The sequence below is a fragment of the Lathyrus oleraceus genome, chromosome 3 (genome assembly GCF_024323335.1).
Source record: "Lathyrus oleraceus cultivar Zhongwan6 chromosome 3, CAAS_Psat_ZW6_1.0, whole genome shotgun sequence".
Lineage (NCBI taxonomy): Eukaryota > Viridiplantae > Streptophyta > Magnoliopsida > Fabales > Fabaceae > Lathyrus > Lathyrus oleraceus.
Window position 1 is genome coordinate 433,978,448 of NC_066581.1, and position 22,024 is coordinate 434,000,471.

Below are 22,024 nucleotides of genomic sequence, written 5' to 3' on the forward strand. Positions count from 1 at the left end.
CGTCCTTTTCCTCTACTGAAACTTCAGTATTTATAGACTAATTTTGTGGGTAATGGGCTTGGAATGAGGGAGACCCAAGTCCAAAATAATTTGTTATATTTTATTTATTTATTTATTTTAATTATTTAATTAATTAATTAATTAATTAATTAATTAATTAAATTTTTTTTTTTTTTTTTTTTTTTTTTTTCTTTTTTTCAGGAAAAATGATGGGTAAATTTTGGGGTATGACAATTGGATTGTTTTCAGGTACCTTAGTTGCTATAGTTCCATTGTGAACTTGATTTTTCTTTGCTTGCTAGCTTGAGCATTGAGGTATAACATCTCTTCTCCATGTAGTCTGAAAGACCTGGCCTATTACTTGGCCAGGCACCTGTCTGAAGTCCTCCTTAAGAGGCAATGCTTGTGCTTGTTTATCTTTGTCCCCAAGCAGGAAAAGACCTTTGATAAGGCAATTGGCAGACACAAGAGATGTGCAATCCATCTCCTGCTATTCTTGTTGAGTCATCCCTTTGCTCACACAACTGGTGTTGATGCATTGTGGATAGTAACCCAAGATCCTTATACAGTTGTACAGTTGAGTCAGAGTCATAAGTGTAGAAGGGTTCCCACTTTCTGAACCCACACTTCATCTGTCATGAAGCTCTCCCAGGCCAGGGATAAGAGCTGTGAGGCACACCCCTCACTTCCTATTTCATCTGCTTCACCCTAACTCTCAATGTTAGGGTAAAGAGCTAACTTCACCCTTATACAGTGGCTTATTTGTCGAGGTTGACATGACCCCTTGACTAAAGCCTAGCCTTGTTTGAGCCCCTCTGTTTGTATATAGTGTGTGTGCTTGCTGTGTGCTATTTGCTTTGACTGTTGTGCTGTTTAGGTTTAGCTTGCTTCCTGTGCAAGTTAGATAGCAACCTTGACTTAGGGATGATTTTGCATGATAACATCTAGGCTCGAGTCGTAGTCTCCCTAGTTGTGTCTCCCTTTGTTATCTGGTTAGGCTAGTCCTTTGTCCCTGCGTAGGGGAACTACGTCGCCCTGATCCTCATACCAGATGAGGTACGTAGGCAGGAGATGAGCTGATCTCTCCGGGCGCCCTTTTTGTTTTGTCTTTGTGTGTGTTAGGAGATGGATGTAAGCCCAGCGATTGGCATTCTGTATCCTCTTGTTGTGTGCTTGGAGTCCGGTATAAGTCCATCAAGTGGCATCTGGTTTCCAGTGTGCGTGTGTTTGGTTCGGAGTCTGATGTAAGTCCAGCGATTGGCATTCGGATTCCATGTTTGCCTGTGTCTGTTGTGTTTGGTGTGCGTGAGCCGAGCTACGGATGCTCTGATTCTTCTTAGTCCGAGAAGATACGTATGCATAGGATGCAACATCCTAGCGAGCATGTTTTCTCCCAGTCCGAACTACTTCGACTCTGATGTCTATGTTTGATAGACTAAGTAGGCCCAGGATGCGATATCCTGCCGAGTCAGTCTTGTTTCTTTTCTTGTGTTTCTTTCAGCCAGTATTTGTTTGTTTTTGAGCAGTGTTTTAGTAACCATATTCCTTCCTTTTGTGCGTGGATCCCGTCGAGTACGACGGATGCGTAGGGGTGCTAATACCTTCCCTTCCCATAATCGACTCCCGATCCCATTCTCTTTGGTCGCGAGACCATGTCTTTTCCAGGTTTACTTCGAGCATTTCCTTTCCCTCCTTTGGGATAAATAACGCACGTTGGCGGCTCTGTTGTTTTGTTTTCCCGCCGGTTTTTCGCGTAATGCGACAGATAGGTATTTGGAAGAATCCAGAGTATCCATCTAGATAACAGAAGTAAGAGTGTCTGGCTAGACGCTCCAACATCTGGTCTATAAATGGTAAAGGGAAATGATCCTTCCTAGTTGCTTTATTTAATTTTCTATAATCTATACACATCCGCCATCCTCCTTCTAAACATTTTGCTACATGTTCGCATTTATCGTTTTGCACGACTGTGATGCCTCCCTTTTTAGGTACTACATGCACAGAGCTCACCCACTTACTATCCGAGATCTGATAGATTATACCTGCCTCAAGTAACTTAAGAACTTCCTTCTTAACAACATCACTCATTATAGGGTTTATTCTTCTCTGATGTTCCCTAGAGGGTTTTGAATCTTCTTCGAGCGAAATCCGATGCATGCATACGAATGGACTTATACCTTTCAGGTCAGAGATATTATATCCTAAGGCTAAGGGATATCTTCGTAAAACGTCTAAAAGTTGGTTCGTTTCCTCTTGGCTCAAGGTAACACTAACTATAACTGGACGGTTCATCTTTTCATCGAGGAACTCATATCTCAGGTTCTTAGGCAGTTCCTTAAGTTCTAAGGTGGGTTTCTTAGGGCATGGCATAGGATCTAGTGTAAGGGATAAACATTCGTAAAGGTTATCATCGATGTAGGGTTTCTTAAAGTCATCATCTTCCCTTATGAGAGTTGATGGTAACTTAATTGTTTTTATAATTTCTTTTTGTTCTAATTCTCTAACACATTCATCAATGATATCTAAGGCATAACATGAGTCTCCCATCACAGGTGCCATAAGAAATTTCGAAAGTATAAATTCTATTTTCTCGTCACCTACCTCAAATGTCAACTTTCCTTTCTTGACATCTATTATGGCTCTTGCAGTCGATAAGAATGGTCTACCTAGAAGGATTGGTATATCATTGTCCTCTTTGATGTCCATGACAACGAAATCAGTAGGGATAAATAACTGACCTATCCTAACAGGAACATCTTCTAAAATTCCTATCGGATACTTAACAGATCTATCGGCTAACTGAAGTGACATCTTAGTGGGTTGTAATTCTCCTAAGTTTAACCTCTCACAAACTGCTAAAGGCATTAGGCTCACACTAGCTCCTAAGTCTAGAAAAGCTTTTTCGATAACATGATTACCCAAAAGGAAAGGAATGGAAAAATTTCCAGGATCTTTATCTTTCTTTGCTAACTTGTCCTCGGAAATAGCATTACATTCCAAAGGCTTCGGATCGTCAAGTCTACGTTTGTTGGTAAGGATGTCTTTGAGAAACTTTGCATAAGAAGGTATTTGGGTGATGGCTTCTGTGAAAGGGATTTCTACATGAAGTTTTTCTATAATTTTAATCAATTTTTGATACTGTTTATTGATCTGGGTTTGTTTGAGTCTTTGCGAATATGGTATAGGTGGTTTATATGGCGGGGGTGGTACGTAAGTTTTATCTTTAAGTTCTTCTCCTTTTTCTCGACCTTCCTGGTTTTCAGATTCCTCTGGTTCCTTTACTTCGTCCGTGGGTTTGGTACATTCCTTAGAAGTTTCGGGTTCACTCAATCTAGGGTTTGGTGGCTCATCATAAGCGTTCCCACTTTGTAGGGTAATGGCATTGGCTTGTCATCTCGTATTTTGTTGAGATTGTCTAGGGAATTGTCCTCCAGGTGTAGTCTGAGGGGCTTGGTTTAAAGCTACCTGAGAGATTTGGGTTTCAAGCATCTTAGTATGAGTAACTATTTGGTCAACCTTCGTTCCTAACTGAGTAATCAATTTGTTAACATGAATGTTTTGGTTCATGAACTCCTTGTTTTGTTGGGTTTGAGCGGTGATAAAATTTTCCATAATTTTCTCAAGGCTTGGCTTTGGTGGTACAGGTTGCATAGGTTGATTTGATCTAGGGGCTTGATAACTAGGTCTCGGAGGTGCATTATTTTGGATTGGGTTATTGTTTTTATAGGAGAAGTTCGGGTGATTCCTCCATCCAGGGTATTAGGTATTCGAGTATGGGTTCCCTTGGGTGTAGTTAACTTGCTCAGAGTGGGTTTCGTTTAATAGACTGCATTCTGCAGATTGGTGTCCTTTGGTTCCACATATCTCACAATCCGACGAAACTGCGGCTACAATATTCGGGTTTATGCACATATCTTCGATGAGGGCACTAGCTTCATGATAAGGTTTGTTCATCAGAGCACCGCCTGCGGCAACGTCGATGGTCATCTTTGTGTTGTAATGAAGTCCATTATAGAAGGTTTGAATGATTAACCAAATTTCTAAACCATGATGTAGGCATGCTCGTAATAACTCTTTATATCTCTCCCAAGATTCGAACAACGACTCTCCTTGGTTTTGGGTAAATCTAGTTATATGGTTTCGGAGAACGGCGGTTTTACTCGGGGGAAAATATCTAGCAAGAAAAACTCTTCTAAGGTTATCCCAAGTCGTAATGGAATTGGGTGGAAGGGAATCTAACCATGATAGGGCTTTATCTTTGAGGGAAAAAGGAAATAGTCTTAAACGTATTGCCTCAGGAGAAGCTCCATTGGTTTTAAAAGTGTCTGCTAATTGAAGAAATATTTTTAAATGTTGGTTTGGGTTCTCAGTATCGAGACCCGCGATATGTCTCTGCTGCACTAGTTGCAACAGGGATGGTTTAAGTTCAAAATTAATAGCTGGGATGGTTGGGTTTACTATACTAGAACTAGGTTCTTCATTAGATGGTTGAGCGAAATCTTTAAGAGGTCTTTGGTTCTGATCTTCGGCCATAGCTCTCTTAATTTTATGAAAGAATAAACGTGCGCGAGCATAACGTTCTGGTTCCGCCAGAGGGTATACTAAGCTTAAACTTCTGGTGCTGCGAGTTCTTCGCATTAACTGGCGGGAAATAGCCTAAGTCTAAACGATATAACAACAGGAAAATGAAATTTGACGAAATTGGTCCCCGGCAACGGCGTCTAAAACTTGATGCGTGCTTTTCGCAAGTATACGAACGCGTCAGAGTAATATAAAAGATTATCGAATCCACAGAGACCAATTGTCAATCTATCGTTATCTGTCGTTATGGTGTTTATCAAAGGCAATCAAAATAAGTGTTTTTGGAGTGTGCAATGAAAAATAAAATGTTGAATAAAGATTAATTAATAAAGACAGGGTTGAATGTAATTCACGTAATCAATTAATAATCCAAGTACTTGCTAATTGAGCTGCTTATGGGCAATGTTTTCTACTTTGAAAAGAACTAATTTAACAGGAACTGTCGCTTTCGCGTATTCAGAACCGAGTTGTACTCCCTAATCAAACTCTCTTATTGTCACTTATAAAAAGGCGCGCATTGCGTTAGAGTAGTAAACCTATTTTTAAGAAATATAGTATCTTGACTAAGTTGAAAAGTATTATAACCTGGATTTCTTAACCAAAAGAGGTTCTAACGAACCAGACTCTAAACTTATAAACGCGTCCGAAAATAGTTTTAAAATCTCTTTTCTTCTTAATGTTAAAATCTCCTAATGAACTAAACAAAGCGCTTTCGCTGTTTTTGAAATAGTTAAAAACAATTAAGTTTAAATAGACGTTGGACGACTTTCGATCTTACCCAACGGAATTGAAGTGCGGGAAAACTTAAGTTGAAAGTTAAAATAGCCCTTAAGTGTTTCTACGAACAATTGTACGGATTATCGGTTCAATTACGATCCTTACATTCTAACCTTATAAATTTAGTTAGACATGGTAAAGTAAAAGTGCATTAAAATAAATAAAAGTAGTGTGAGTGCGGAAAGTAAATAAAAGTAGTGCGAGTGCGGAAAGTAAATAATTTAAAGCGAGTGCGAGAAATAAATAAATTAAAGCGAGTGCGAGGAAATAAATAAAAGTAAAGCGAGTGCGGAGAAAAAAAAAAGTAAAGCGAGTGAGAGGAAATAAATAAAAGGAAAGCGAGTGCGAGAAAATAAATAAGATAAAGACAAGTAATAAAAACCTGCTCCAATCGGAGGGTTGAATAAATTCCAAAGCGGAAATGAAAATGGCGGCAGGATTAACTTCCTTCAAAAGTGCTCCAAACTCGATTACAGACTCTATCACAGACTCGATTACACAATTGTGGTAACACTCCAATGCGAAGCGATTACCACTTTAAAATACTAAATATATGCCTAAGTGAAACAAAGTTGCTCTGAGTTTGCCTCTGCTCTAAGTTTGGATGATTGTAAAAGTGAATTCGAGTTTCTATTTATAAGCAAGTAAAAAGATGGAAATGACTTGCATGCCCTTCAACTTGAAAATGGGAGGGAAACTATTTTCCTCTTGTGGCGCCCGCCACAAGGCCATGGCGCCCGCCACAAGCACAAAATGAGGCGCCTTAATGGAAGTAGTGGGGAACGTGGGAGTTGAGGGAAGTTGAGCTTGGACACGTCATGGAAGGGTCTATGGCGCCAGCCATGGGGTAGGCCACAAGTACAAAATGCTGAATTTTAGGGTTTTTGGCTCTTTTTCGCTCCTTTTCTCGATCGGGGCTCCGATTAAAATAAAAACCTGAAAAGAAAGAAAAACATAGCAATTACACAACAAAATGATAATAAAATAACTAGAATGCATGTGAAATCGGAGTCGAAAATCCGGTGAATTTTAGTGTTATCAAATCGCCACACCATACCACCCCCAGACTAGTGGATAGGTTGAGGTATCTAATCGACAGATCAAGCAAATGCTAGAAAAAACAATTAGCGCCTCACGAAAAGATTGTTCAATCAAGCTAGATGATGCACTCTGGGCATACCGAACATCGTTCAAGACCCCTGTAGGTATGTCCCCGTATCAACTGGTCTATGGTAAAGCTTGTCATCTGCCGCTCGAACTAGAGCACAGGGCATTCTGGGCTACCAAATTTCTCAACTATGATCTTGCCAAAGCGGGTAAATCTCGGATCCTTCAATTATAAGAGCTGGAAGAATTCAGAAATCAAGCATATGAGAATTCCAAGATATACAAAGAGAAAACCAAAACATGGCATGATAGGCGCATTCAGAAGAAAGAACATCAGGAAGGACAACTAATCTTATTATTTAATTCAAGGTTGAAGCTATTCCCAGGGAAACTAAGGTTAAGATGGTCGGGACCCTTTGTGATACAAAAAGTATTTCCGCATGGGGCCACCGAACTAAGAAATCTCGCAAACGGAGACACGTTCAAGGTGAATGGGCACAGAGTCAAACCGTACCTACAAGACCAAGAGGGTGGTCTAATAGACAAAATCCGTCTCAAACAGATGGAGAACCGTCGATCCATGTGACGTTAAATAAAGCGCTTCATGGGAAGCAACCCACGCATTTTAAATTTAATCAGTTATGTGTGTTTGTAGGTTTACACAGGAGCTCTACAAGGAGAGAACATCACGTCAACAGATGTCTAAGTCATGAAAAAGGATAATCAACGTGGCCAGAGGTACCAAAGGTTGAACAGGAGAAAAATCCAAAAAACGGCCAAAAGGGCAGCCTGACACAGCCACCTGTGTCCGCTGACACGGGCCGTGTCAGGAGGGTTCAAATTCAGGCCAAATAGTGGAAAAATAGTGGCCTGACACGGCCACCCGTGTCAGCTGACACAGGCCGTGTCAGGAACAGTGAAAGTGAAAGGAAATTTTATTATCAATAGTAGCCTGACACGGGCAGCCGTGTCAGCTGACATGGCTCGTCTTAGGAGCATTAAAGGTCCAAAATGCTCCCAAGAAGAATTCTCACCAGAAAGCAACAACTTGCGGAGATGGCAAAGTCACGGAAGCGATCAAGCCGGAATCCAAATCCACACAACATCGTGTTTGACAATCAAGAACAAGAAAAGAGGTATCAAATTCATCGGAAACGAAAACTCACCCCGACAAGGTACATGTGTGAGCATACTCTGAACGCACTGGGGCTCAAAATGGAGGTATACCAGATGTTCCACGTTTTAGGAATGCTAGAGTTCATGAGCCTGGAAGCACCGATATATGAGCAAATCACGCTCGAATTCCTTAGCAAGTTGGAATTCCAGCTCGAAAAGAGGTGGATAGACACGACCAGGTATTACTTCGGCACTTTGCGTTTCCGACTCCCTCTGCACGAACCAGGAGCGGTCCTAGATGGGTTCTCACCTAAGGACTTCTGGATTGCCATCAACGGGAGGATGGATTACACCTCCAAAGGTGCTAAGGCCTCCGGCATCCAGAATCCATGTTTTCGGTATGCTCATAAGGCTTTGGCCTACACCCTGTTTGGAAGAGGCGATAACATCGGGGTAGCTACTCAGAGAGAGCTATTTTTTATGTACTCAATGGCACAAAACAAAGCCATCAATGTAGCCGCCTTTGCAGTTGACTATATGGGAAGAGTTGGCCGAGCAGACTCTGGAGGCATCTCCGTGGGTGGCATGATCACCCAAATCGCTGAGCATTTTGGGTATCAAGTTGTGTTACTCGAAGGCACGCCAATTGTAGGTAAGACCAAAATTGATATGTTAGCTCTAATTCAACAAGGTGATCAGTTTGTAAATGACCAGGTGGATGCCACAGAGGTAGAAGAAGAGGAACCTCAAGCACCTCAGGAGTAGTTTGTACCACCACATCAGGAACCTACCCAGCAGGAGGCAGGTTCATCTTCCTGGTCCACTGACCAATGGACCTGGGTACAAACCAAAATAGGTGACTTAAGGATGGAACAACAATGGCAAGGCATTGAGCAAGCCCGATAAAGGGCAATGTTAGGTGAGATGAGCAACATGATGCGACAGTTGATGCTGCATTTTCCACAACCACCTCCTCAGTAGGGTACTGTGAGTGTCCTCCTTCGCTCTTGTCCGCAAACACTGGGGTTAATGTTTAGTTCAAGTGTGGGGGACATTTTATTGTTATTTTCAGTATTTTGTTATTTTATCTCAGTATTGTGTTATTTTACTTTTATGCATTCTAGATTTGGTTTTTCTGTTTGAAGGTACATTATGCTGCGAGTGTTTCAAGTCTGCGATGATATGTTGGAAGTAGTAATGATCACGATTGGGAGTGGATGAAAGGATCACACCATTTACCATTTCTTGTTGTGAAGGATCTCCCCAGGAAGTTGACACTGCTGATAGTAAGATCGGACGCAATGTATACATCTTAACCAACATAAGTGTCATGTACATTCTGAAGTAAGGAAGAAGTCGCACCAGGCTAAGGAGTACTGTGGATACTATCAAAGCTTAACCAAATAGGGTGAGTCATAAAAAGCCAAACACATTGATCATCATAAGTGATATTCGGGTTTGTCTTTATCACTCTAAATTTGCGTAGATTCTCTGGGACTGTCACTGTATGATTACACACACTGAGGCACTTTGTTTGAAAATAACCCCGAGCCTTTCTAGCCATCCTAAATGATTATATCCACTGTAAACCCCATTTGAGCCTGTATCCATTTGTTTGTTTAAACCCCATAAATGTACCCTTTCACCAAAAGACTTCCTTACCTTATTCAGAGTCATCTTAATACATTTAAACTATGTTAAAAAGCTAAGTTTGGGGTAAAAACCCCAAGAGCTCCCAAAGCCCAAGAACGTGCAAAAACAAAAAGAAAGAAAAAAATGAAATAGGAAATCATCAAGAGAAAGGAAAAAAGAAAAAAATTATAACTCGAAGATTCAAAAAGAAGCACGAAAAAGGGCACTCGATGGAAAAATAGAAAGAAAAAAAAGAAAACCGAGCAAAAGAAAAACAAAAAAAAAAGAAACCAACACAGTAGGTAACATCGACTCTGAACCAAAAACCACTTGTTTCCCATTTTTTTTGAATATCCACACCCTAACCCAAGCCAAGTTACAACCAGAAAAACCTCAAAAGTGTGTGTGTGTTTCGTGTGTATGTGATTTGAAAAGAGAGACTATTCAAACTTACGAGTTGATATTGCATATTCTGAATTATGAGTGAAAATACTTAACCCCGATAGAATTGATGAGAATGTGATATAAGTTGACAAGTGAAATGGTGCTTTGAAGTGGAAGTGCAATTTAAAACTTACAAGGAAAAAGCAGGACTTATGGAAGGAAGAGGGAAGACGTTAGCGAATGATCTCAGCAGTGTTAGGAAACAAGAATCATGGGGAGTCACACACAGTGTTATCTTCAACATTACTTGAGTATAAGCAATGAGCTAAGTTTGGGGTTGTGATCAGTCATCATTTGCATTAAGTTTTCGTTACTGATCCGACAAGAAACCGAGGATTTTGAAACACTATGCAAGCATTTTTTATACTTTTCTAGTCAATTTTACTTCCGATTTAATATTTCAGCATTTCCATTCATTGTTATATTTTAATTCTATTTTCGTGATTTTATGCATGGGATAGCTTTTTGTCTGTCAGGTCCAGGTAAAAGAACCAGGGAACTCATAACGAGACAATGCGAGATTCCGGCAAGTGAAGGAGTGGAAAACCCTGGTACAGGAGGCCTGACACGGCCACCTGTGCCACCTGACATCAATCGTGTCAGGAATCATCACACAACCGTGACAAAGGGCTAGGGGCGTGTCAGCTTGATTACCAGGCTGATACGGCCACCCGTGTCAGTTGACACGGGCCGTGTCAGCCCAAGCCCAGAATTTCCTTTTTCTCAAGCTTTTGTTCGTTGGGATTTTTCAGAGATATTTTTGGACATGTCCAACTACTGCTTGGAATTTTCACTATAAAAGAGGATCTTCTGCCTAAGGAAAAAACATCTTGGAATACGACAAAATACAGTATTATGAAGCAATCAAGTATTACAGAGAGCAAGGCATTCGGAGATCTGAAGGTTTTCATGAGCGGGAGCGATTGAAGATCAAAGTCATCCAATTACTTGTAATGTGTAACTTTTATCTTGCAATTGTTTTAAATAATATGAGTAGCTAAACCCCTCAATGCTAGGGGGTGTCCCTGATTTAGAATTGTAACGAATTTGAGTTTACATTTGCATTTATAATATTGTTTTTACGGTAACCTTTTGATGTGTTTATTGCTTTCTCATTCGGACCAATCGAGATTGATTTGTGGTTATGAATCAGGCTGGACCGCCATTGATAAGGTTTTCATAAGGTTACTCTACAATAGATATCACCTAGTACTAGGGATACCCTGTATGAACCAGAGTATTCTTGATATTATAAAGCTTAACTGCACCTTAATTGGCTATGGACATAGAAATTAGGGTACATTGATTAGTGGTTCTCTCACCAAGGACTTTGGAGAAAATACCCTTAATAACTGGTAGTAATTGATATTTGTTGATGCAATAGCGACTCAGAGTTGTTACAGGGATAAATCATACACCTTCCCTGGGATTGTTCCTTTTTCCCTATAAACTTTTATTTTCATCCTTATTTGCTTTTACCTTTATTCTTATATTGTTACACCTAAAAACCAAATTAATACTTTTTGTTTAATTGAATGATAATTTAAACTCGATATTGACTTGCAGTCCTTGAGATCGACATTCGGGGAATTTCCCCATTATTACTATAAAAGGAAAAATAGTGCACTTGTTATTTTCCCAATCAAGGCCCCTATGGGATTACTGATGTCATGCGAGTAGTCGTAGTTGGCATTACTTTGTTTGACTTGGAAGCCTGAGAAGTTGAGAACCTTAGAACCCTTATTTGTTGATGCAATAGCGACTCGGAGTTGTTACAGGGATAAATCATACACCTTCCCTGGGATTGTTCCTTTTTCCCTATAAACTTTTATTTTCATCCTTATTTGCTTTTACCTTTATTCTTATATTGTTACACCTAAAAACCAAATTAATACTTTTTGTTTAATTGAATGATAATTTAAACTCGATATTGACTTGCAGTCCTTGAGATCGACATTCGGGGAATTTCCCCATTATTACTATAAAAGGAAAAATAGTGCACTTGTTATTTTCCCAATCAAGGCCCCTATGGGATTACTGATGTCATGCGAGTAGTCGTAGTTGGCATTACTTTGTTTGACTTGGAAGCCTGAGAAGTTGAGAACCTTAGAACCCTTAACCCATATTACCCTTTTAGGACGTAGTGCGGTGGCTATTCAGATGTGGACTTAAATTAGTTATTATGTAATATTACACTCGGACGAGTTTCTCTTGAGAATATTATTGGTTGACGAGTAGTCATATAAACCGATAATATCCAAAAGGCGAAATTACGACTAGGAAATTTTTAGACCCTTGTTCTACAGGTGATGATATCCTTAGTATATACACTATGGGTTGGTTCTTACCCTTGGCTCCATGCTCGTGACCTCGAACCTTTGGACCTTCTTTGTGTGCTTCGTGTGACCTTGTTTGTGATTTCTGCATCATGCACTCATGGCATTCATAATAATTTTACTCAACTTTCAAGTAACTTAGAGACTATTGTTGCAAACATCGCATATATTTTACTCAACTTATATGTGCTATCTACTGATGTTGATGATAGTCTTCACTGTACTTTTGTTCAGTTCTATGATCCTGTCTACTAATGCTTCACTTTCTCTGATTATCAGTTATTGCCTACCATGGAGGAGTATGCTCACATTTGGGTGTACCAGTTTCTAATAGAGTTCCTTTTAGTGGGGTGGAAGGGATTCTTGATTCTTGGGTTATTGCCGAAGCCATTCATATGAGGAAGTATGACATAAATACCAATTCAAAGTTTCTATTGGAAAATGCCTTTTCTTTTGCTAATGTTACTTGCATGATGTCCTTTGAATCTATTCTTGCCTTATTCATCTATGGTGTGATCTTGTTTCCTAACATTGACAATTTTGTTGATGTTAATGATATGAGGATCTTCTTGATTGGGAATCTGGTTCCCACTCTGCTTGGCGATACTTATTTCTCCATTCATCATAGGACTTCTAAAGGGGGTGGAACTATAGTTTTTTGTGCGCCTTTACTATACAAGTGGTTTATTTCGCACTTGCTGCAGTCTCTTGTCTTCCAAGAAAACAAGGTTTGTTTGAGGTGTTCTCAAAGACTCTATCACCAATGATGACATAACTTGGTACTCTTCTATTTACGACGAAGTTGGGGTTATTGATAGTTGTGGGGAGTTCTCTAATGTGCCTCTTCTTGGTACACAAGAAGGAATCAACTATAATCTGGCTTTATCAAGATGTCAACTTGGGTTCGCTATGAAGGATAAACCTAATAACACCTTGTTAGAGGGTTTATTTTTCCAAGAAGGGAAGGACACTCAAGGGTTGAAAGCTAGGATAATGCATGCTTGGAACAAAATTCATAGGAAGAGAAAAGTTGAGCTTGGGTTGAGGAATTATGTAGCTTTGGAGCCTTACACTAGTTGGGTGAAGAAGAGAGAAAAGGAATTCAAGATGTCATATGCTTATGAAAGACATATGTCCTTAGTAATGGTCAAAAATCCTAATATTAAATACATAAAGGATTTGCAAGAGACTTTGGATAGGATGAAGCAGGAGAGGGATGATTGTGAAAACAAATTTCACACCTCACACCTTGAGAAAGCAGAATTGCAGAAGCAGCTAAAGGAAAAGGATGACTTGATAGAATTACTCGAGCAACATGATGTGAAGAGATCCAGAGGCCAAGAGGATTTATTTTCCTCTAACAGTTTGTCATATACTCATCTTCCTACTTATGGCGTTTAGAAAGGCATTGTAGACCAGCTCGTGATAGAGAAGGATGCTATAAAAAGCAACTACAAAAGAGAGATCAAAAGACTTTGCAAGAAGTGTCAGCTTGGAGTTGGGTCATCATCGGACATGATTCCATAGATCTAGTTTCTTTCTGCTTATGATCATTGAAATTACATTTCCGATTATAATCCTTTCTATTATTTATAAAATGAGATTTTTACATTGAAATGTTTTATTATTATGTTTTCAACTTATGTCTTAAAGTTCCTTGGAAAATAAACAATACAACATTTGTATTTGCATATCATGCATCATGTTTCATCTTGTTCTTGCTTTGAGCAAGTTAGCCAGGGGTCTTATTTCTTTCTTGGTCTTTGTTCAAACAAGTTGTCTCACTGGTACAATACTCTAGCTAATCAGTTGAAAAAGATGGACCGCCTAGAGAAAGAGAATGGTGAGCTCTGTGAAGAGGTGACAACTTTGAGGGACAAATATGAGAGGCTTACTGCTATGATGGAAGCCTTGGCAGCTGCTCAGAATCAACTTCCACCTCCTTCTCAGACTCTGCTTCAAAGGACCGTGGTTTCCGAGATTGTCTCTACACCCATCTCTATTGGTCTCATCAGTGCTCTGCAACACCACATGCCTTTCTAGTTTTCGTAGGAGCATGCCTCTCAACATTGTGCCAGAGGGGTACCAACCCGAAGTTCTAGTGACTCAACATGTGATGTTTGTACCACCTCCCGTGGTTCATGCTATTCCATATGTTAAAGAACCTATTTTTCACATTGACCAAAGCGATATTGTTGGTGTTTATGAGAGGATGGACAAGTTCCAAGATCAATTTCAGGCTATGCAGAAAGAGATTTAAGCTTTGAGGGGGAAAGATCTGTTTGGGAAGAATGCTCATGATTTGTGTTTGGTCCCTAATGTGAAGATTTCGCACAAGTTCAAGGTTTCGGATTTTGAAAAGTACAAAGGCAATTCCTATCCTCTAAGTCATTTGGTGATGTACACTCGTAAGATGTCAACTCAGACTGACAATCACCAATTGTTGATCCACTACTTTCAAGACTGTTTGACCGAGGATGCTTTGAAAGGGTATATAGGGCTCGACAGTTATCAGATCCTAATGTCCAATGACCTAGGTGAAGCTTTTTTTCGCTAGTACAAATATAATGTTGACATGGCATCGGACATGGATTGGTTTTGTGTTATGTCTCGCAAAGATAAAGAGACTTTTAAGGAATACGCGCAGAAGTTCCGCGAGATTGCCACACAGGTTAGTCTTTCGTTGGAGGAGAAAGAAATGGCAAAGTTATGTTTTGAAGATGTTGAGTCTGTTCAATTACCATCTGATGGTTGCAAGTGCACCTAGTGACTTTACTGAAATGGTGAATATGGGTTTGAGGTTAGAAGAATGTGTTCGCGAAGAATGGTTGAAAGAAGGTAGTTCGTCTGATGGTTCTAGAAAATATGGGAATGGTTTACCCAAGAAGAAGGAACATGATGCAAATGATATCTCACAAGAGAGACGAATAAGGCTTCCAAGGAATAGCTAACGTCATCAGCATGTGGCGTCTGTAACTCTAGTGATCAATTATGCTCTAGTTGCTCAAGCAACACCGAGTTATCAACTGCATTTCCAACAACGCAAGAATCAACATAATCAGTAAAATCGTACCCAGAGACATGTACAGTTTGACCCTATTCCAATGCTTATACAGAGTTTTTTCCTACTTTAATCCAAAAGAATTTGGTGCAAACAATGACTCCACCAGTTGTTCCGAAAGATCTTCCGTGGTGGTATAAAGTTGACCAACATTGTTCATTTCACCAAGGAGCACCTGGCCATGATATTGAGAATTTTTTCTCCTTGAAAGTGGAGGTAAGAAGGTTAATAAGTGGTATCTTGTCATTTGAAGATTCCAATCTCAATGTACAAGCTAATTCGCTACCCAAGCATGGCAATGCAACTATGAATATGGTCGAAGGATATCCTGGGAAGTACCGAGTTTTTGACATCAATTTAATCAGAAGGTCCTTGGTTGAAATGCACACAACTTTATGTGAATTGAGCTATTATGATCATGACCGTGCTTCTGGCCAAGTTTGTTCTAGAGATACCTGAGGATGTGTTATTGTGAAAAGAGACTTGCAAGAGATGTTGGATCAAAATCTTATTTAAGTTACGAGGTAAAAAAATGAAGATGAGCATGAGGTGAACATCATTGTTCCCCGTTTTAATCTCCCAAAACTGGTTGTTATTGTGTATGATGGACATAAGACTACTATTTCTCCATTCGTTTAGGGGGGCCAGTGCCTTACGAGTCTAATAAAGTTTTTCCTTACAAGTATAATGCTACCATGATAGAAGACGGAAAAAAAGTGTCTATTCCTGCTACTCCCGCTGTTGTGAACATCGCCGATGCAAGTGGTGTGACCCGAAGTGGTCGGGTATTTGATGTTGCAGCTCCTAAGAGGACTAAAGATGTGATGATAGAGAGATCAAATTCAGAGAAAACTCATGTTATACAAGACGACCAATCCAGCATTGTGAAGCAGAATGTTGATCAAGATGAGGTGTTGAAATTGATCAAGAAAAGTGATTTTAATGTGGTGGACCAATTGTTGCATACTCCGTCCAAGATATCTGTTTTATCCCTACTAATGAGTTCAGAAGCGCATCTAGAAGCTTTGTAGAAAGTCCTGGAGCAAGCCTACGTGGACCATGAGGTGACAATTAACCAGTTTGATGGCATTGTAGCCAATATTACTACATCAAACAATTTGAGCTTTAGTGATGAAGAACTGCCTGAGCAGGGGAGGAATCACACTTTGGCCCTGCATATCTCTATGAACTGTCAAGAATATGCTCTATCCAATATGTTGGTGGATACTGGATCCTCCTTGAATGTTCTACCCAAGTCTATGATGTTTAAGCTTGCTTACCAAGGTGCTCCTATGAGGTTTAGGGGAGTTGTTGTGAAATCCTTTGATGGCTCAAGTAAGATTGTGATTGGAGAGTTGATCTCCCGATAAAGAAAGCTTCGTGTTTATTTCATATTACTTTTCAAATGATGGATATTCATCCTGCCTACAATTGTCTCTTAGGACGTTCGTGGATTCATGAGGCTGGGGCAGTTGCATTAACTCTACACCAGAAGTTGAAGTTTGTTAAGAGTGGGAAGTTAGTGATCGTAGGTGGAGACCAGGCCATGTTGGTGAGTCATCTCTCTTCATTTTCGTACATTGATGCTGACGAAGCTGAAGGGAAGTCATTTCAAGCTCTTACTGTTGAAAATATTTCTATTAAGAAGAATGGTGAATCCATGCCATCCTTGAAAGACGCCCAATTTGTGGTGGAGAATGGTCGATCTGCCAATTGGGGATAGGTTATTGAGCTTGCTGAAAACAAGAACATAGTTGGTTTGGATTTTTCACCTGGTGCAACCCGAAGAGATCTAAAGCAAATTCAAGAGGTGTTTCATAGTGCTAGTTTTATTCATACCAAAGATCAGTCTGCTACTTCAATTTTAGAAGATGATGAAGAGAAAAGAGTGCCACATTTTGTGACGCATGGATCTACGTGACAAAATTGGATTGCTGTTGATGTTCCTTCTGTTATTCTCTTGTCAAATTAATATGTTTTCTTTTTGTTATTTTCAAAATCCTTTCAATATGCCCAAGGTGAAAGTGAATCTATGTGGGTTTTGTTTAAAATTTCATTATCATTAATAAAATGTTATTTCGTTTATCCATATTATGTTTTTCCTTTTTGCTTATTCTGGAAAATGGTAGCATAAAAAACCAAAATAATAATCATTTTTATATCTGCATCACAATGTGCATTTATTTGTTTATATTCTAAAAATCAAGCATAAAATCATTCTGCAGATTAATTATTAAACCCAATGATAAAAGATACAGGGATTTGAATTTTGAGGATCATGAACTAAGTTGCTTCGATTTGACCTCAACGCAACTCAATCTTGTTGCCTACATTGGTAGGACTTCATCCAACCAAAAATCAAAGATAATGGTTAAGAATTGAGAGAGGATCGAAGAGATGAAGTTTCTTAAAATTCACCTTTGAGGGAGCTTGAATCTTTCTTGATCTTGCTTCCAATTGGCCTTGGCTTGACTTTAGAAGCTTGCAGGAGTTGAATTGGATCAAGGAAAGGCTTGGATTCTTAGAGTTTCAACTTCAAAACTAAAGTGAAATTGAAACTCAATTTTCAATTGAAAACCTTCAAGTTTGTCCTCTAATGGTGAGAGTTAGGATTTTAGACTCAAAGCTTGGGCCAGGTGTCCCTAATTCTGAGCCTTAGGGGTCTTATTTATATGCTATGCAATTGGTTTTCACACCCTTCCATCAAAATTCCAAAAATATCAAACTTCACTTGCATGGTTGCATGGGCATGTGATAGGCCCATGAATGATGTAATCGGGTCCAAATTTCATGATGTGCAATGCTGAAAGTGTGTCATGTAATCATGCAATGGAAATTGGAATGTGAACATAAGATTCATCCAAATGGAGTCTTGAAGAGAAGCCATGCGCAAGTCATCCAATTCTTGGCCAAATGAGATGATCTTAGATTTTTTGAAAAGATGAGATCAAGGGTAACAACTTTCATGTTGAACACATTTCCATTTGAAGCTTTGATCATGATGAATTTTGAGGTGGAAGTTTGGAAAATCAAACATAAATGAAATTTTTCTAAGTATCAAGCCAAATGTTCACTTCTTCCACCTTGAGTAACTTTTGCACTGGGCTTCAAAAGGAAACATTTCCTTTATCGAAGTTGTATCTCTTTCAAACCTATTAACTTGGGTCATAAATTTTACCTCATTTGGATTGGCATGAAGGACTTATGCATTTTAGAAGTTGAGAAAAATCTCTTGTTCAATGGTAATGGCCCAAAATAACCTATAATGTTTCCTCTTGGCACATACCCTTGCAAGTTGAATTTGAATTTCATCAAAGAATAAAAGTTTGAGAGGACATATTGATTTGGATCATGAAACTTTACTGGCCTTCATCTCATAAATATTGAACAAGTTATGGTCCTTGGAAGTTGACCTCCTAACTAGGGTTCAGACAAAATGACCTATAATCTTTCACCATAAAAAATGACTTTCCAAGCAAAACTAGCTATTGAATTCAACATGAAAGTTGTTTGGAATGTCATAAGGAGTAACGTTTCTATTGTAATCATTTTGATATGACAAAAATTGTAGGAGATAGGGTCTAGGGAACCCCAATGTTGACTAGTTGACTTTCTCTAGTCAACCACCATGAACCATCTTGCAATTTGAAATTATCTTGATATATTGGACTCATGGAAGATCATATATGTATAATATAATGTATCATGAAGTTTACCTTGAAATATTTTATCAAATGATGAAGAAACTTGCTAAGGAAGTCACACAAGATACCCATATGAATTAGGGCTTCCAAGGCAAACAAGCTTCAAACTCTTGATGAATTCTTGATCAAAATGATAAATGAAGATCATGGGGATCCATATATGATGTCTAGGGTCAATGTGAACCATCTCTTGATTTGTATCCTTGAATTGATGGTCTTAAACCCTATATATAAGCTTGAGGAGGCATAGGTGAACACACACACACTACCTACAAAAGAAGTAAATTATACATTGACATGTGTTTGGTATTTTGGGTAGTAAATTATGATACAATCGAATGTGCTTGGTGAGCTCTCACAATGCAAACCCAATGAATAAGGGGTAAGGAGGATGCCAAGGTGTGATCCCAAAGTCAATGCATATGATGAAATAGCATGAGGGATCTTAGGATCAAAATTGGGGTCTTAAAATTTCCTATACTTTTCGTCCACCGGGATGCTCCTTTTTGCCTAAGTCACCCTTTTGGGTTTTCGAATTAGCGACCTTTATATTTTTATTTGATCCCTAACTTTTTCATGGACAAATCATTTTTTGGGTCCATCTGGATAGCCATTTTTGCCTAGATTAATCTTGTGAGGATCAATATAGTGGGCTCTTATCATCATTTCTTTTTAGGCATAATATTTTTTGATTATGTCTGCATTCACTTTCGATGGAAAATCGTCCCCATCCATTGTCGTGATGATTAGGGCTCGACTTGAGAAAACCTTCTTTGTGACAAAAGGTCCTTCGTAGTTGGGAGTCCATTTGCCGTGAGGATCTGAGTGAATAGCAGGATACCTTTTGAGCATGAGTTCTCCTTAGCAATACTTACAAGGAAGAACTTTCTTATAAAAAGCTCTTTTGAGGCGTCTTTGGTACAACTGACTATGGAAAACAGCCGTCAAACACTTTTCTTCAATAAGATTCAAATGGTCATACTGAGATTGAATCCATTCATCTTCATAAAGGTCAATCTCCATGATAACTCTGACTGAAAGAATCTCAACTTTAATTGGTAGAACAACCTCCATCCCATATACTAATGAGTACGGAGTTTCCCCAATGGATATACGAACCAAGGTTCTGAAACTGTGTAGTACAAAAGGTAGCATTTCATGCCAATCCTTATATGTCTTGACCATCTTCTAGATGATTCTCTTAATATTTTTATTAGCTTCTTCTACGACACTGTTCATCTTGGGCCAATATGTTTAAGAGTTGTGGTGCTCGATCTTAAATTCTTCGCATAACTCCTTCATCATATTATTGTTGAGAGTACTAGCATTGTTAGTGATAATCTTGCTGGGAATTCTATAGCAGTAGATTATCTCTTTCTTGATAAACTAAGTAACCACTTGTCGAGTGACATTGGCATATGAAGCAACTTCGACCCACTTCGTGAAGTAATCAATAGCAACTTGGATAAATCGATGACCATTGGAAGCTTTAGGCTATATCATCCCAATCATATCAATACCCCACAAAGAGAAACGTCATGGAGACGTCAGAACATTCAACAGAGTTGGTGGCACAAAGATCTTGTCACCATATACTTGACACTTGTGGCTTTTTTTAACAAAGTTATAACAGTAAACCTCCATTGTTGTCCAGTAATACCCCGCCCGAAGGATATTTTTAGCCGTAGCAGAACCTTTTGCATGTACACCTTCGCAACCTTCGTGTATAAATTTTATGATCGTGCTAGCTTCGTGTCTATCCACGCATCTGAACAGCACGAAATCATAATTCCTCTTGTATAACGCATCACCGTTTAAGAAGAACATGGAAGAGAGTTTTCTCAAGGCCTTCTTATCGGTAATAGATATACGTCGAGATATTGATGTTTCTCCATAAATGTCTTTATGTCATAAAACTAGGGCTTATCATCAGGATTTGCCTCGATTGCTAGACAATGTGCTAGTTCATATGCATGGTCAATATGGATAGTTGGTGCCTCATTCTTCCATTTGACTTTAAAATAGATGCCAACGTGGCTAGAGCATTTGTTAACTGATTTTCTTCCCTAGGAATACGAGGAACGGAGATTTCATCAAAGTAGGGTATTAGTTTTTCTGATATGCTCTTTATAAGGAATCAATTTTCTATTCCGAGTTTCCCAATCACCTTTAACCTGACTGATTACCAGAGTCGAATCTCTATACACCTCAAGAATCTTGATCCTTAAATCAATGGCTTTCTCCATACCGTAGATAAATTCCTCATATTATGCCATATTGTTGGTGCAATCAAAGCATAATCTAGCGGTAAATGGAAGGTGGAAGTCAGTTGGAGAAGTAATAATTGCGCCTATTCCATGACAACGAGCATTGGAAGCACCGCCGAACATGAGCGTCCATCGTGATCCTGGTTTGGGGCCTTCCTCGGGGCCTGGAATAGAGAAATCTCTGATAAACTTAATGTCTTCATCTGGAAAGTCAAACCTAAACGGTTGATAACCTTCTAAAGGTATATGAACTAGGTAGTCAGACAGAACGCTCCTTGTTATTTCTTTTTGAGTCAGGTATTGGATAACATATTAGGTTAACAACATTTGCCACCGAGCACTTCTACAAGTGACAACAGGCTTTCCAAATATATACTTTATCAGATCCATTTTGGATATCGATAAAGTGGTATGGCAAACCAAGAATTATCTTAGGCATCGAGCAGCCCAAGCCAAAGCACGACAAGTCTTCTTTAAGAGTGAGTATCTAGTCTCACGTTCAGTGAATTTTTGGCTGAGGTAGTATTTTGCATTTTCTTTTTTGCCTGTGTCATCATGTTGACCTAAAATTTAGCCCATAGATTCATCGTGTACTGTGAGGTACATAATAAAAGGCCTACCAGAAACTGGTGGTATGAGGATTGATGGTTCTTGCAAGTACTTTTTTATTTTGTCAAATGCCACATGACAATCATCATTCCATACAATCGATTGATTCTTCCTTAATAATTTGAATATCGGTTCACAGGTAGCTGTTAAATGTGATATGAATCTGGAAATATAATTAAGTCAACCAAGGAAATCTCAGACTTCTTTTTCTGTTCGGGAAGGTGGCATATCTTGGATGGCTCGAACTTTGTCGGGATCAACCTCAATAACTTTTTGACTGACTATGAAACCCAATAAATTTCTATATCGGACCCCAAAAGTGCACTTCACGGTATTCAAATGCAACTTGAATTTCTGGAGCCTGGCAAACAACTTCCTCAGTTTTCTAAG

The 22,024-nt window shown here is 39.1% G+C and overlaps 1 non-coding gene across 1 annotated transcript; it reads left to right on the forward strand.

Annotated features, from left to right (window-relative positions):
- Positions 1–4,042: 4,042 nt before the first annotated feature.
- Positions 4,043–4,149, forward strand: LOC127133917 (small nucleolar RNA R71). Its single transcript, XR_007807713.1, has one exon. It is a non-coding gene; the product is annotated as a small nucleolar RNA R71 (small nucleolar RNA).
- The last annotated feature ends 17,875 nt before the right edge of the window (positions 4,150–22,024 follow it).